Here is a 12535-nt window from a genome sequence, read left to right on the forward strand (position 1 = left end):
CTCACCCATGAACAAGGTGACTGACAACCATTCTTGTTCTACAAGCATCTGAGGCTTAGTGAATATCTCTTGGATTCCTGATTGCACGATGCATGGTTGATCGCCTGACAACCGAGTGCTCGCCTGACAAACGAGCCAACCATTCCGTGAGATCAGAGTCTTCGTGGTATAGGCAAGAACTGATGGCAGCATTCAAGAGAATCCGGAAGGTCTAACCTTGTCTGTGGTATTCTGAGTAGGATTCAATGATTGAATGACTGTGACGTGCTTCAAACCTGTAACCTACTGGGCGTTAGTGACAGACGCAAAAGAGTTATTCTATTCCGGTAGGGGAGGGAACCAAACCGGTGATTGGCAGCACTGTGACAGAGTGTGTGCATTAGCTTTCACTGCGCGGATGGGAGGTAGCTGCTGACAACAGTGAGACCCTATACGAGCTTGCCATGGAAAGGAGTAAGAAGGGTTGGATGAAGACAGTAGGAAAGCAGAGAGACGGAAGGGAAGGCATCTTCATGCGCTTATCTGAAGTTCCTACCAATGAATTACATAAGTATCACTATCTTTATCTTTTATGTTATTTTCGTTCATCACCATATATATCTGAGTTTGCCTGACTAAGATTTACAAGATGACCATAGCTTGCTTCAATACTAACAATCTCCGTGGGATCGACCCTTACTCACGTAAGGTTTATTACTTGGACGACCCAGTGCACTTGCTGGTTAGTTGTGCGAAGTTGTGTAATGCCATGGTATTGAGCGCACCAAGTTTTGGGAGCCATTACCAGGGATTATGAGAGTTGTGAAAAAGTATAGTTCACAATTTCGCGCACCAGCAACCAATCACCAAAAAGTCAATGGAAGGACAACAAGTGCATGACGACCCTATCAAGAGGAAAGCATAGGAGTTCCTCCCAGAAATCCCTCAAATTGAATACTGGGAGCGTCTTGAAGCATCTATTACCAAGTTACAAGAAGCTATGGACCAACTAAAGGAAGAACAGAAAAATCAAAATAGCATGCTTTGCAAACTGCTTGGGGAACAAGAAGAGCAAGGGCATGAACTGAAGCAACTGAAGCGTCAGAAGCTATCTCTTGAAGGGCCAAGCATCCCACAGATTAAAGGAGCATCCACTTCCCAAAATAAAGGTTGTTGAGTCCTAATCTTAGCCTTAACTCTGTGATAATTGTTCTTATTAGGAATTTACCTTAGAAGTTATATATGAGTAGTAGTAATTAGTATCTCTATTTTGATTTTATCTCCAATTAAGCTATAATTTATTTTTCTCATCATCATCAAACATGAATAAAATAGCAGATTTTTAGAATAAGGAGGCAATATTTTTTCGAGTTTTTAATAAGGAAAATTCTAATTATTTATATGTGGTGGCAATACTTTTTGTCTTCTGAATGAATGCCTGAACAGTGCATATTTTTTATATTAAACTTTATGAATGTTAAAATTGTTGGCTCTTGAAAGAATGATGAACAAGAGAAATGTTATTGATGATCTGAAAAATCATGAAATTGATTCTTGAAGCAAGAAAAAGTAATGAAAAAAAAAGGAGCAGCAGAAAAAGCCAATAGCCCTTTTAAACCAAAAGGCAAGGGCAAAAAGGATCCAAGGCTTTGAGCATCAATGGAAAGGAGGGCCTAAAGGAATAAAATCCAGGCCTAAGCGGCTAAATCAAGCTGTCCCTAACCATGTGCTTGTGGCATGCTGGTCCAAGTGAAAAGCTTGAGATTGAGTGGTTAAAGTCGTGATCCAAAGCAAAAGAGTGTGCTTAAGAACTCTGGACACCTCTAATTGGGGACTTTAGCAAAGCTAAGTCACAATCTAAAAAGGTTCACCCAGTTATGTGTCTGTGGCATTTATGTATCCGGTGGTAATACTAGAAAACAAAGTGCTTAGGGCCACGGCCAAGACTCATAAAGTAGCTGTGTTCAAGAATCAACATACTAAACTAGGAGAATCAATAATACTATCTGAATTCTGAGTTCCTATGGATGCCAATCATTCTGAATTTCAAAGGATAAAGTGAGATGCCAAAACTGTTTGGAAGCAAAAAGCTACTTGTCCCGCTCATCTAATTAGAATCTGAGCTTCACTTAAAACTCTGAGATATTATTGCTTCTTGATTTCTTTCTATCCTATTTTATTTATCTAGTTGCTTGGGGACAAGCAAGAGTTTAAGTTTGGTGTTGTGATGAGCGGATATTTTATACGCTTTTTGGGGGATAATTTCATGTTTTTTTTAGTATGTTTTAGTTAGTTTTTAGTATATTTTTGTTAGTTTTTAGGAAAAATTCATATTTCTGGACTTTACTATGAGTTTGTGTGTTTTTCTGTGATTTCAGGTATTTTCTGGCTGAAATTGAGGGAGCTGAGCAAAAAAATCTGATTCAGGCAGAAAAAGGACTGCTGATGCTGTTGGATTCTGACCTCCCTGCACTCGGAATGGATTTTTTGGAGCTACAAAAGTTCAATTGGCGCGCTCTCAATTGGGTTGGAAAGTAGATATCCAGAGCTTTCCATCAATATATAATAATTCATACTTTGCTCGAAGATAAATGACGTAAACTGGCGTTTAACGCTAGTTCCATGTTCCATCCTAGAGTTAAATGCCAGAAACAGGTTGCAAATTGGAGTGAAACGCCCAAAACAGGTTGCAACCTGACGTTTAACTCCAGAAACAGCCCAGGCACATGAAAAGCTCAAGTCTCAGCCCCAGCACACACCAAGTGGGCCCCAGAAGTGGATTTCTGCACTATCTATCTTAGTTTACTCATTTTCTGTAAATCTAGGTTACTAGTTTAGTATTTAAAAAACTTTTAGAGATTTATTCTGTACCTCATGACATTTTTAGATCTAAACATTGTACTCTTTGACGGCATGAGTCTCTAAACTCCATTGTTGGGGGTGAGGAGCTCTGCTGTGTCTCGATGGATTAATGCAATTATTTCTGTTTTCTATTCAAACACGCTTGTTTCTATGTAAGATATTCATTCGCACTTCAATATGAAGAAGGTGATGATCCGTGACACTCATCACCATTCTTAACCTATGAACGCATGCCTGACAACCACTTCCGTTCCACCTTTGATTGAATGAGTATCTCTTGGATTCCTTAATAAGAATCTTCGTGGTATAAGCTAGAATCCATTGGCAGCATTCTTGAGAATCCAGAAAGTCTAAACCTTGTCTATGGTATTCCGAGTAGGATTCAGGGATTGAATGACTATGATAAGCTTCAAACTCACATGGGTTGGGCATAGTGACAGACACAAAAGGATCAATGGATCCTATTCCAGCATGAGTGAAAACTGACAGATGATTAGCCGTGAGGTGACAGCACACCTGGACCATATTCACTGAGAGGACGGATGGTAGCCATTGACAACGGTGATCCACCAACACACAACTTGCCATAGGAGGAACCTTGCGTGCGTGAAGAAGAAGACAGGGGGAAAGCAGATGTTCAGAAGACAAAGCATCTCCAAAACTCCAACATATTCTCCATTACTGCATAACAAGTATTATTAAATTCATGCTCTCTTGTTCATTTGCAAATCAACTGATAATTATAATTGATATCCTGACTAAGAGTTACAAGATTACCATAGCTTGCTTCAAGCCAACAATCTCCGTGGGATCGACCTTTACTCACGTAAGGTATTACTTGGACGACCCAGTGCACTTGCTGGTTAGTGGTACGAATTGTGAAAAGTGTGATTTACAATTTCGTGCACCAATGATCACAGTGAAAACCGTGACCATAGATAAGGCTATGATCACGATTTTAAGGAGGGTTGGCCATAGAGGCTATGGTCCCCGTGAAAACTGTGACCATAGATAAGGCTATTGGCACAGTTTTCAGGAGGGGTGACCATAGAGGCTGTGGTCACGGTAAAAACTGTGACCATAGATAAGGCTATAGCCACGGTTTTAAGGACGGGTGACCATAGAGCTATTGTGACCATAGATAAGGCTATGGTTACGGTTTTAAGGAGGGTTGGCCATAGAGGCTATGGTCACCGTGAAAACCGTGACCATAGATAAGGATATGGTCACAGTTTTCAGGAGGGGTGACCAAAGAGGCTGTGGTCATAGTGAGAGTTGGAGTTGCTTTGTCTTTTTGAATTAACTCTGGTACTACTATCCTCTTTGCTTGTAAATGATCTTCTTCTATGGAAGGATGTAAGTGATCAAAGCCATTGCCCATGGTCATTGTTCTCTTCTGCTACAAAATGAATGCCAGGGCCCTTGGTCATTCAATCCAACGGAGGGTGAAACGCTTAGCAAATCATTCTCATGGAGATCCTACTCAAAATGCCATAGACAAGGTTGAATCTTCTAGATCAGAGAACACTGATTCTTTGGAATCTAGCGTATTCCACGGAGACCTTAATCTCTCTGGAGATCGGCTGAACTGGTGTCTCGAGAGGTCCCCAATGAAATTGTGTATTTACCGTCTGAGAGATGTATAAACATAGCTGTTGGCTCGTACTTTTCTTATAGGTACTTACATGAACCCAAGTAGACGCGGGTGTTTGTCAGGCACGTTCATCTTAATGTGATGAACAGAGCCAATTTGTCAGATCATCCTGTTCACCACGATGAAGATCGGGATATACATCTTAGAGATAGATCAAATATGGATCGAAGAAGAAACAATAGTACTTTTATTAATTCATAAGACTCAACAGGGCTCCTCTTCTCAACCTTAGAGTTTTAGAAGCTCATCTGAGGTAAAAACACAAAGTAGACGAAAATAATGAGAAAAAGTGATGTATGTTGTTCGAATGACATGACTAAAATCCCTTATATACTAAGCTAATGACTAGTAAGGGTACAACAGTATTTGTAGTGCTAAAATCCACTTATGAGGCCACTCTGTATGTGTTTGGGCTGAGCTTGATGAGATCCATGTGCTATGAGGTCTCTTGGATGTGGAACGCCAGCTAAGGAGTGATCTCTGGGCTTTTGGACGTTAGGCTCTGCTTCCTTGGGCACTGGACGCCAGAAAAGGTCAAGAAGCTGGCATTGGACGCCAGTTTTGGGCCTTTTGCTCCAAAACAATGTATGAACTATTATCCATTGCTTGAAAGCTCTAGAAGTCATCTTTCCATAGCCATTGTGAACGTTCTAATTGGACTTCTGTAGCTCTAGAAAATATCTTCTGAGTGCAGGGGGGTCAGATCTGGACAGCATCTGCAGTGCTTTCTCTGTCCCTGAATCAGACTTCTATTCCAGCTCCTCAAATTCAGCTAGAAAATACCTGAAATGGTACAAAAACACACAAACTCAGTGGAATCCAAAAATGTGAACTTAACACTAAATCTTGTAAAAACTTAATAAAAACTAAGTAAAACCTATTAAAAACTACATGAAAACTATGCCACAAAGCGTATAAAATATCGGCTCATCACAACACCAAACTTAAACTGTTGCTTGTCCCCAAGCAACTAAAAATAAAATAGGATGAAAAGAAGACCAGGATGCAATAAATTTCTGAGTTTCCCATGAAGCTCGGTTTCAATTAGATGAGCGAGACTTAGTAGCTTTTTGCTTTTGAATAGTCTTGGCATCTCACTATCCATTGAAAATCAGAATGGCTGGCATCTTTAGGAACCTAGAATCCATATGATATTATTGATTTTCCTAGTTCATCTCTTTTTGATTCTTGAACACAGCTTTCAGAGTCTTGGTCGTGACCTTAAGCACTCTGTTTTCTAGTATTATGACCGGATACCCTCATGCCATAGACACTTTAACTCAGTGAATCTTTTCAAATTGTGACTCAGCTTTGCTAGAGTCCCCAGATTGAGGTGTCCAGAGTTTTTAAGCATACTATTTTTGCTTTGGACCACGACTTTAACCGCTCAGTCTCAAGCTTTTCACTTGACACCTTCACGCCACAAGCACATGGTTAGGGACAGATTGATTTAGCCGCTTAGGCCAGGATTTTATTCCTTTAGGCCCTCCTATCCACTGATACTCAAAGCCTTGGATCCCTTTATTCTTGCCTTTTGAATATAAGACCTATATGCTTTTGGTTCTTGCCTTTTGGTTTAAAAAGCTAATGGCTTTTTCAATCTGCCCTCCTTTTCCAGCATTTTTGTGCAGTAATGGATTTTTTTCTATATATATGTGTATATATATATATATATATTTTCATGCAAGCCTCTTTTTTTTGCTACTTTTTCATGCTTCAAGAATCAAATTTTGAATTTTTTGGATCATCAATAATATTTTTCCTTTTTCCTTGTTCTTTCAAGAGCCAGCATCATAAAATTCAACTTCAAATATGCACTGTTTATTCTTTCATTCAGAAAACTAAAGCAATGTAACCCAATCAAATTAATGTAGCTATTCTTTATTGAAAAACTCAAAAATCTATGCATCTTTATTTTTTCTAAAACAATCTACAATTTTATTCATGTTCAATGATGATAAGAGGAATAATTTATAGCTAATTGGAAAAGTAAAAATTAATTTATTACTACTAATGCTTATGTAATCCTAAAAATTAAAAGACATAAAATAAAAATTAAAAATAAAAATAAAGACTTAATTACTACTAGTGATCATGCAACCTAATTATGAATTAGAATAACAGAAATATGAAAAACAAGAATTAGAATAGTCACATAGTTGAAATTCAACATCCTTCAACTTGTGGGATGTTGTTTTCTTCAGAATGTGGGATGCATGGCTCTTCAACTTGAGGGGGCGCATGGTTCTTCAGCTTGAGGGGTCTTAGGCTCTTTAGGAGAGAGCTTCTGGCGCTTCAGCTCCTCAAGCTCATGCCCTTGCTTCTCTTGCTATTGGATCAGTTTGCAAATCATGCTAGTTTGATCTTTTTACTCCTCTCTGAGCTGATCCAACGTGCTCTGTAAGTGAATTACAGACGCCTTCAGCTGTTCCCTGTATTCCATTGGAGGGATCTCTTGGGAATGTTCGGGTTCTTTCCTCTTTAGGTTATCATCTTCTCTCTTGGAACTCTCTATCACCTGCTTGGTGATTGGTTTTTCCACTAGAATAAAGTTAGCCACTTGCATCAAAACCTTAGCCTCTTGGCATAGGTGAAAGATGAGATTTGGAAAAGCCAGCATGCTCTAGTGGAATCTCTGTTTGATAGCGTGTAAATTTCACAGGGGATTAATTGGTGGACTTCCACCTCATTCCCCATCATGATGCAGTAAATCATTACTGCTATATCAATATTGACTTCAGAGTGGTTACTTGTGGGGAGTATAGAACGCCCAATGAAGTCTAGCCATCCTCTAGCAACAGGCTTGAGGTTCGCCCTTTTTAGCTGGCATGGCTCTCCTTTGGTATTTACAATCCATTGGGTTCTAGGCAGGCATATATCCTCTAGGACTTGATCTAGCTTTTGGTTGGCTACAACCCTCCTGTTGTATGACTCACGGTCATCTCTTTGCAGAGGTAGTTTGAAAACCTCTCTCACCCTATCTAGGTGAAAGTATATAATCTTCCCTCGGACCATGGTACGATAAGTATGGATGGCTGTTCCATCTTTCTTTTGCTTATCTATCATCCACAGATTGCATATAATTTCCGGATCATGTTGTATCCAGCATTTAATTTTGGATTACTTAGAATCTCCCAGCCTCTCCTTCGAATCTGCTCTTGGATCTCTGGGTATTCTTCTTCTCCAAGGTTGAATCCCACTTCAGGGATTACTGGCCTTTTGCTCATTATCTTATGATAATGTTCCTCATGCTGCATCTTGCATGTTTTTCTTTTCTTGAAATTTTTTCAAAAATAAGTCTTGATGTTCATCTTGATCTTCAAAGTGTTCTTGGTATTCATCTTGACATTCATAGTATTCTTGCATGCATCATTTGTTTTGATCCAAAACTTTTATGTGTTGAGTCATTTTTGTGATTTTTCTCTTTCCTCATTAAATTCAAAAAATTAAAATATCTTTTCCTTATTTTACTCATAAATTTCGAAATCTTTGGGTTGACTTAGTCAAAAAAATTTTAAAATTAGTTGTTTCTTGTTAGTCAAGTCAAGATTTCAATTTCAAAAATTTATCTTTTCAAAATCTTTTTCAAAATCAAATCTTTTCTTTTTCCTTTTGTTATTTTCGAAAATTCTTTAAAATTGATTTTCAAAAATCTTTTTCTTAATTTTATCTTATATTTCCGAAATTAATACTAACATTTAATGTTTTTATTCAAAAATTTCAAGTTTGTGACTTTCCTATCAAGAAAAAATCAATCTTTAAATTCTAGAATCATATCTTTTAGTTTCTTGTTAGTCAAGTCATCAACTTTAATTTTAAAAATCAAATCTTTTTAATTTATCTTTCAAATCTTTTTCAAATTAAAGTTCTATCATATCTTTTCAATCATATCTTTTTCAATCAAATCTTTTTCAATCATATCTTTTTCAAAAATTTGATTTCAAAAATCTTTTCTAACTTCCTATCTTTTCAAAATTGATTTTCAGATCTTTTTCAACTAACTAATTGACTTTTTTTACTATTTCTTATCTTTTTCAAAACCACCTAACTACTTTTCTCTCTCTAATTTTTGAAAATTCCTCACCTTTTTCAAAATTCTTTTAATTAACTAATTGTTTCAAATTTTATTTCTTCTCTTAATTTTCGAACTCTAACAAAATTTTAAAATAAAAACAAAAATATTTTCCTTTTCTTTTTAATTATTTTCGAAAACTCTCTCTTTCATCTCTTTCTATTTATTTATTTAATCACTAACAATCTTCTCTTCTTCTTATAATTCGAACCCTCTCTTCCTCTCTGTGTTTGAATTCTTCTTTTCTCCTTCTCCTATTCTTATCTTCTTCTACTCACATAAAGGAATCTCTATACTGTGATATAGAGGATTCCTCTTCTTTTTTGTTCTCTTCTTTTTCATATGAGCAGGAGCAAGGACAAGGACATTCTTGTTGAAGCAGATCCTGAACCTGAAAGGACTCTGAAGAAGAAGCTAAGAGAAGCTAAAGCACAACAATCCAGAGAAAACCTTACAGAGAATCTCGAAAAAAAAGTAATGGCCGAACCCAAAAACAATGCAAGGAAGATGCTTGGTGACTTCACTGCACCAAATTTCAACTTCCATGGAAGAAGCATATGAATCCCTGCCATTGGAGCAAACAATTTTGAGCTAAAGCCTTAATTAGTTTCTCTGATGTAACAGAATTGCAAGTTTCATGGACTTCCATCAGAAGATCCTTTTTAGTTTTTAACTGAATTCTTACAGATCTGCGATACTGTTAAGACCAATGGAGTTGATCCCGAGGTCTATAAGTTTATACTTTTCCCTTTTGCTGTAAGAGACAAAGCTAGAATATGGTTAGAATCTCAACCTAAAGATACCCTGAACTCTTGGGATAAGCTGGTCACGGCTTTCTTAGCCAAGTTTTTTCCTCCTCAAAAGCTAAGCAAGCTTAGAGTGGATGTTCAAACCTTCAGGTAGAAAGAAGGTGAATCCATCTATGAAGCTTGAAAAAGATACAATCAACTGACCAAAAAGTGTCCTTCTGACATGTTTTCAAAATGGACCATCCTGGATATATTCTATGATGGTCTGTTTGAATTGTCTAAGATGTCATTGGACCATTTTGCAGGTGGATCTATTCACCTGAAAGGAATCCTGTGAGTAATGGAACGCCTCAGAGGAAGGTAGTTCTTGAAATTGATGCTCTGAATACCATATTGGCTCAGAACAAAATGTTGACTCAATAAGTCAATATGATTTCTCAGAGTCTGAATGAATTGCAAAATGCATCCAACAGTACTAAAGAAGCATCTTCTGAAGAAGAAGCTTATGATCCTGAGAACCCTGCAATGGCATAGGTGAATTACATGGGTGAAGCCTATGGAAACACCTATAATCCCTCATGGAGAAATCATCCAAATTTCTCATGGAAGGATTGGTGGACGAAATTGTGATCCTCTTTGTATTTGCATGAGATTTAAAAATTGGCTCTATTGGAATTTATGATCACAACTCCATTCAACTTAACCAGCAAGTGTACTGGGTCATCCAAGTAATACCTTACGTGAGTAAGGGTCGATCCCACAGAGATTGTTGGTATGAAGCAAGCTATGGTCACCTTGTAAATCTCAGTTAGGCAGATTAAATGGTTATGGGTTTCGAAAATTAATAATAAATAGAAAATAAAAAGGGATAGAAATACTTATGTAAACCAATAGTGGGAATTTCAGATAGGCGTGTGGAGATGCTAGAATCCTTTCGAATCTCTACTTTCTTATTGCTTTCATCCAATCCTTCTTACTCCTTTCCATGGCAAGCTGTATGTAGGGCATCACCATCATCAATGGCTACTTTTAATCCTCTCGGAAAAATGGTCCTATGCGTTGTCACTGCACGGCTAATCGTCTGGAGGCATCACCCTTGTTGATAGCTACATCCCATCCTCTCAGTGAAAATGGTCCAAATGCTCTGTCACAGCACGGCTAATCATCTGTCGGTTCTCAATCAGGTTAGAGTAGAATCCATTGATTCTTTTGCGTCTGTCACTAATGCCCAGCCTTCAGGAGTTTGAAGCTCGTCACAGTCATTCAATACCGGAATCATATTCGGAATACCACAGACAAGGTTAGACTTTCCGGATTCCCAGGATCCTACTCGGAATACCACAGACAAGGTTAGACTTTCTGGATCCCCATGAATGCCGCCATCTATCTAGCTTATACCATGAAGATTCTGTTGGAGAATCTAAGAGATATGCGCCCGGCCTAGAGTAGAACGGAAGTGGTTGTCAGTCACGCGCGTTCATAGGTGAGAATGATGATAAGTGTCACGGATCGTCACATTCATCAAAGTGTTGTGTAACGTATATCTTGGAATAAGAATAAAAGAGAATTGAATAGAAAGTAATAGTAATTGTATTGAAACTTGAGGTACAGCAGAGCTCCGCACCCTTTATCTATGGTGTGCAGAAACTCCACCGTTGAAAATACATAAGTGAAAGGTTCAGGCATGGCCGAATGGCCAGCCCCCATGAAGGTGATCAAAAGACCGAATGGTCAAGAGATTAAACTGTCAAAAGATTAAACTGTCAAAAGATGTCTAATACAATAGTAAATTATCCTATTTATACTAGACTAGCTACTAGGGTTTACATGAGTAAGTAATTGATGCATAAATCCACTTCCGGGGCCCACTTGGTGTATGTTTGGGCTGAGCTTGATCTATCCACGAGCTGAGGCTTTTCTTGGAGTTGAACTCCAAGTTATAACGTGTTTTGGGCGTTCAACTCCGGATCATGACGTGTTTCTGGCGTTTAACTCCAGACAGCAGCATGTACTTGGCGTTCAACGCCAATTTACGTCGCCAATTTCTGAATAAAGTATGGACTATTATATATTGCTGGAAAGCTCAACGCCGTTAAGAGCGCGCCATTTGGAGTTCTGTAGCTCCTGAATATCCATTTTTAGTGCAGGGAGGTCAGATTCCAACAGCATCAGCAGTCCTTTTGTCAGCCTTTTTCAGAGTTTTGCTCAAGTCCCTCAATTTCAGCCAGAAATTACCTAAAATTACAGAAAAACACACAAACTCATAGTAAAGTTGGTGCGCGAAATCGTGATCACTACAACTTCGCACAACTAACCAGCAAGTGCACTGGGTCGTCCAAGTAATAAACCTTACGCGAGTAAGGGTCGATCCCACGGAGATTGTTGGTATGAAGCAAGCTATGGTCACCTTGTAAGTCTTAGTCAGGCAAACTCAAATGGGTATAGATGATGAATAAAACATAAAGATAAAGATAGAGATACTTATGTATATCATTGGTGAGAACTTCAGATAAGCCTATGAAGATGCTTTGTCCCTTCCGTCTCTCTGCTTTCCTACTGTCTTCATCCAATCCTTCTTACTCCTTTCCATGGCAAGCTTATGCAAGGGTTTCACCGTTGTCAGTGGCTACCTCCCATCCTCTCAGTGGAAATGTTCAACGCACCCTGTCATGGCACGGCTATCCATCTGTCGGTTCTCGATCAGGCCGGAATAGAATCCAGTGATTCTTTTGCGTCTGTCACTAACGCCCCGCCCTCAGGAGTTTGAAGCACGTCACAGTCATTCAATCATTGAATCCTACTCAGAATACCACAGACAAGGTTTAGACCTTCCGGATTCTCTTGAATGCCGCCATCAGTTCTTGCCTATACCACGAAGACTCTAATCTCACGGAATGGCTGGCTCGTTTGTCAGGCGAGCGCTCGGTTGTCAGGCGATCAACCATGCATCGTGTATCAGGAATCCAAGAGATATTCACCCAATCTAAGGTAGAACGGAGGTGGTTGTCAGTCACCCGTTCATAGGTGAGAATGATGATGAGTGTCACGGATCATCACATTCATCAAGTTGAAGAACAAGTGATATCTTGGAACAAGAACAAGCGGAATTGAATAGAAGAACAATAGTAATTGCATTAATACTCGAGGTACAGCAGAGCTCCACACCTTAATCTATGGTGTGTAGAAACTCCACCGTTGAAAATACATAAGAACAAGGTC

Source organism: Arachis stenosperma, chromosome 5 (genome assembly GCF_014773155.1).
Source record: "Arachis stenosperma cultivar V10309 chromosome 5, arast.V10309.gnm1.PFL2, whole genome shotgun sequence".
Classification (NCBI taxonomy): domain Eukaryota; kingdom Viridiplantae; phylum Streptophyta; class Magnoliopsida; order Fabales; family Fabaceae; genus Arachis; species Arachis stenosperma.